A 6,030-nucleotide genomic window follows, 5' to 3' on the forward strand; every position below is an offset into this window, starting at 1 on the left:
GGAGTATTGATTTAAGATTTAATACACCTCTCATCACCACTAATCTTTTGATGGATGAAGGGTATTAACGTACGCCTTTTGGCTTTATGAGCTCTCACTTTGTATGTAATGATTAATAATTGTTTCACTACACCAACTGTAGAGGGGACTTCTACAGGTTAGATCCCTTTTCACACAATAGGTGGGGACACATTCACTAACTAAAAGTTTCCTTGTTGACGTGGTTGCTCTTAGTTGCACATTTAGCATAATTTATCACAACAGATACCCCAATAGAGGTAGCGCCACTTACCCCTATTTTAAAAATTCTCTATACTATAAGTCACCCCCCAGGGGGGGGTTGTCTAAGGGGAGGCTGCACACCTGAGTCCGTGAGCGCGGAAACCCTTTCTTACTCACAGGTCCCCTGGAGCACCAACACGGATCCCACAGTGAGTTAGAGCATAGATTCCCCAGGGCGCGGAGTCTAAGAGCCAGCAGGTGTTCACCAGAGCCTCTAGTGGTGAGGATGGACTGGGCTGCAACTGGCTCCAGGTTGTAGGCTACAGGAGGATGGAGAGGAAACAGCAGCCCAGGACAGCAAGGGATAGTAAGGAGGTAGCCAAATGTCGGGGCGACTAGCAGACAAAGATAACAGAGAACACACCAAAAGTCAGGGTCACAGGCAAACAGGGATAGTCGAGAACGCGCCAAGATCGGTAACAGAGACAGAGACAAACTTAGAGCACACGGCAAACAGGAAGCCAAACACACAATATTGCACGGCAAGGCAGGCTTTGGAGAATACGGTGTTAAATAGTGGTTCCTGTTGAGGCTAGGGGTGGAGCCACACAGAGGGAAGATTACTTAAGCATGCAGGTGTGAGAGTACAAGCCTCAAGGCTGATACACAGACCAGGTAAGAGACAGACAGGTCATGAATGTATTGCTGCAAGGTCATGACACCTACCCCCTACCGCACATAGTAACTGGATCCAAGCCAGTCTCCATATATTTCCGTGGACCTATCCACTGCAGAAAAGAGGCAGTGGGGTTGATTTTAGACATGTGCAGTTCATTTCGTTCCGAATTGAAATTCAGGACAAATTTTTGTTTTTCAGAAATTCAGATGTATTCGAATTTCCGAATTTACAATAGTACTGAATTTCAACAAATCCGAAATAAAGAAAAAAAATAAAAAATCGGACGGACTTCGAAAATAGTTTTAGAATAGTTTGCGATTTTCAAATAGTTTTCGAATTGGAAAAGTTTTCAAACTCAAAAAGTTTTTGAATTCAAATAGTTTTAGAATTTGAATAGTTTTTAAATTTGAATAATTTTTTTAATTCAAATTTGAAGTTTTCAGATTTGAATGTTTGCGCTAGCAGTGAGCCTTTGGCAATCCTCACTCGCAGAGATCACGACATTGTAGGTTTTTAAAGAGGCCCAATGGAGGAGAAAATCTCTGTGTATGCGGACAACGCATTGCTACACCTGGGTGACACCACTGGCTTCTTGGCAAACCGTGATAGAGACCATTCACAGATTTGTTGAATTTTCTGGATTCACAATAAACTGGACTAAATCTGTTCTCATGCCTTTGAACCCCCTGGCTGTACCTCTCCCTGCCAATGCAAGTCAAATTCCTATAGCTTACTTACTTTAAACATCTTGGAGTGGTGGTGTCCCCATTGCCCTCTAGCTACCTCCAGCTGAACTTAGGACCTTTGCTGGACAACACAAAATTGAAAAGCCAAAGCTGGTGCAAACTACCTCTCTCTGTAGTAGGGCGAGTTAACTTAATAAAAATGATCTTGGCCCTGCAGCTCTTATACATCTTCCATAACTCCCCGATATGGATCTCCCAAAAATGGTTCAGGAGCATAGACTCACAATTTAGGGACCTTATATGGAAGGGACAAATTAGTCTGATCACTTTACAATATGGTAAGGACCAGTGGCGGCTGGTGCTCAAAATTTTTGGGGGGGCGGATTTTTTTTTTTGAAAAAAAAATCATCAATTGCCTGCCACTGGTGCCCATCAAACGCTGCCACTGTGCCCATCAAACGCTGCCACTGTGCCCATCAAATGCTGCCAGTGTGCCCATCATATGCTGCCAGTGTGCCCAATCAAACGCTGCCACTGAGCCATCATACGCTGCCAGTGTGCCCATCAAACGCTGCCAGTGTGCCCATCAAACGCTTGCCAGTGTGCCCATCATACGATGCCAGTGTGCCCATCATATGCTGCCAGTGTGCCCATCAAATGCTGCCAGTCTGCCCCATCATATGCTGCCAGTGTGCCCCATCAAATGCAGCCAGTGTGCCCATCATATGCTCCCAGTGTGCCCATCAAATGCTGCCAGTCTCCCTCCCGGGACACCCCCCTCACACCCCCCCTCACATGCCTGACGAAGGGGGTCCTGCGCGACTCCGAAATGTTGCACCTTTTGTGTTGTGATCATGCAATAAATTAAACCGTTTGGATGACACCGTGTGCTGATCCTTGGTGTGCTGGCAAATATCTACATTGTGACTTGACCAGTATCCAGCTGGTTGTTGCTGCAGCACCCGACCTTTAAGAGCTTATACCAGTAACGTGTGCGATGGGAATATGAAACATCCCTCCACGGATGGATCGCGGGACACACCGCTGACACCCCCCCACGCGAGTGGATCGCGGAACACACCACTGACACCTCATACCCCCGCGCGAGTGGATCGCGGGACACACCACTAACACCCCATATCCCCCCGCTTGAGTGGATCGCGGGACACACCACTGACACCCCCCCCGCGAGTGGATCGCGGGACACAACGCTCACACCCCATACCCCCCCGCGCAAGTGGATCGCGGGGACACACCACTAACACCCCATACCCCCCTGCTCGAGGTGGATCGCGGGGACACACCGCTGACACCCCCCCCCCCGCGTGAGTGGATCGCGGGGACACACCGCTGACCCCCCGCGAGTGGATTGCGGGACACAATGCTGATCACCCCCCATGCGCGAGTGGATTGCGGGACACAACACTGACATAAAACCCCCCGCACGAGTGGTGGATCGCGGGGACACAACGCTAACACAACACCCCCCCACAGATGGATCTGGCTCTAATCAGTGCTTCAAAAAAATACACCCTCTCCCGCCCCCGCCATAGGAAGCCATAAGTCCGGCGTCCTGAAAGGGGCCGGGTGCATGGATAAGGAGGCGGCAGCAGGGATAGGGGGGGCGGTGATTGTGCGCCCACAATGCACAGGCCACCACTGGTAAGGACAGAACAGAGGAGGGCTATTGGTCCCACATCCCAAAATGTATTTTCTGGCTTCCCAGTTTGCAGCAGCTAGCTGGTTTGGGTATTCAAAACAGTTCAGATTTGGCCTCTAGAATGGTCACTGCCTCCAATCCTGACCTGACAGCTGTCTCCTACCTAGAGATGGACTTGCCGAGTCTTCCCTCCTCCTCCCCCTACAGCTGATCTTCCCTGGAGAGTATAGAGGTGTCAGGGCTGGGCTCTCAGTCCTTCCTTCTCTGTGCTCAGGTTGCTCAGCTGTCAGATGATGGCCAGTACTCATCGTTCTACAGTGGCTCACCTGTTTGATCATCTCCTGCTCGTCAGTCAAGCCCGCAGCAAGCCTTCTGGCTATTTACACTGCCTGATTCATTTTTTCAATGCCTTCGCCTTGGTCAACATATCTAGTGACTCTCTGCTGTGTTCCTGTTGAAGACTTGCCTGGCTGAGGTCCCTCCTGGTTCCTGATCCTGTCTACTGCCTCCGACTACGCTGATCTCTGGCTTCTTGATTATATGGCTTGTTCTGACTACCCGATTTGACTACTGAACCCTGGCTCTGTTTTGACTACATTTACCAGTTGTATGATTTTTACCATTTTATTTAAAGGTGTGATTTTTACTGCATTTTCTAATTTACACCCCCCCCCACCCCCCCCCCCCCCCCCCCCCCCCCCCCCCCGAGGCACAATCCTAACTATCCTGAAATTTGTAAACAGAAAGAATTTTTTACTTGGAAGCAGAGGAGTATTTTGTATATTTCCCCATTTACTGGTGCAATCCTCAAAACATATGGTCAGCTATGTTCTGAGTATCTACTGTCCCCTAAACAATACTATCAATATCTTCAACTGCAAGCCCAAAGACAGACACTTAGTATAAGTATATCTACAGTATCTATGGTTAAACTCTATGTCCTTTCCCTGAATAAAGTTTCCTGCTTCCTGTCTCCAGTTAAGCAGCAAAGCCCATGTGGACCGTGCACGGTCTGTTTTTTCTTTAGGGCTATATACAGAATTACTAACAGGTTATGGGCCCAGACACCCACCAAGAGAAACCTGAGAGCCCAGCAATAACCTGCTACAGCAACAGTGCAAGATACTGCAACAGAAATAAAAAGAAAATGGGCAATACCATAGCTACAACAAAACTGATATTTGAAAATTTGACAAAACCGCTTAGAAGAAGCAGATTTATAGAACTGAGATTTGCAATGGGACTAATATAAGGAGTAGCTGTTGAGTGGAGGTGTTGAAATACATTGTTCATGTATTTTATGCAACTACTACATCAGTCAGTAGATGGCAGTGTTTATAAGTTTGTATCTATGGTTAAAATCTATGTCCTTTCCCTGAATACAGTTCCTTTTCCTGTCGCAGTTAAGCAGCAAAGCCCATGTGGACTGGGCACTGTTTGTTCTGTAGGGATATATACAGAATTCCTAACAGGAGTCATTGCTGTCAAATCCTGTGAACAGGGAGCAGGGGGCGGAGCTGAGCTTTGTCAATAGACCGACATTGCCTGACTCCGGATCAAACCTGAAGGTGCGCCCCCCATAGCAAACTGACTTACTATGGGGCCACCGAAAGAAGAGGAGGAGCCAAGAGGCCCAGCTCCTTCAGGGCCACTAGGTATAAGGGAAAAAAACTTTACAACCACTTGCCGACTGCCCCATAGCAGATTTACTGCTACATGGCAGCCACACTGCGCAGGATCATGTATATATACATGATCCTGCATGTCTGGGGTATTGGGCGCAAATGCGCACCACCATGGGCTCACTCCCGCTGTACTTGTGCACAGCGGAAGCCGATCAGTGGGGATGTCCGCTGGTACTCATGATCATTCTGTAGACAGGCAGAACGACAGTCTTTCTATGTAAACAAGGCAGATCACCATTCTGTCAGTATAGAAAGCATTGTTCCTGTGTTCTTGCAAAGCAGGGACATGGATCTATTGCCTTTCATTAGTAAAAAGACCTCCCACACAGAGGTAAAACACTAGCTAGGCACACAGTTAACCCTTTAATCACCCCTGATGTTAACTTCTTCCCAACCAGTGTCATTAGTACAGTGACAGTGCATATTTTTAGCACTGACCACTGTATTAGTGTCACCGGTCCCCCAAAAAGTGTCACTTTGTGTCCAATTTATCCGCCCGCAATATCGCAGTTCCGCTATAAGTCGCTAATCGCCGCCATTAAGTAGTAAAAGAAATTTGTATTTAAAAAAATTACATAAATATATCTCATAGTTTGTAGTGGCTACAGTATAACTTATGCGCAAACCAATCACCATATGCTTATTGGGATTTTATTCACCAAAAATATGTAGCAGAATACATATTGGCCTAAATTGATGAATAAATTAGATTTTTTTTTTTTTTTTTGGATATGTTTTATAGCAGAAAGTAAAAAATTATTGTTTTTTTTTTTTTTTTTTTAAATTGTCGCTCTTTTTTTTGTTTATAGCGCAAAAAAATAAAAACTGCAGAGGTGATCAAATACCACCGAAGGAAAGCTCTATTTGTGGGGAAAAAAGGACGTCAATTTTATTTATGTACAACATCGCACGACTGAGCAATTGTCAGTTAAACTAACGCAGTGCCGTATCGCAAAAAAATAGCCTGGTCAGGAAGGGGGGGGGGGGAGTAAATCTTCCAGAACTGAAGTGGTTAAGATACGCCATCTCTGCCTCTAGACAAACAACAAAATGTATACTCCGTCCATCAGGAATAAGTCACATTATAGTGATAATATT

Source organism: Aquarana catesbeiana, linkage group LG01, assembly GCF_042186555.1.
Source record: "Aquarana catesbeiana isolate 2022-GZ linkage group LG01, ASM4218655v1, whole genome shotgun sequence".
Taxonomy (NCBI): Eukaryota; Metazoa; Chordata; class Amphibia; order Anura; family Ranidae; genus Aquarana; species Aquarana catesbeiana.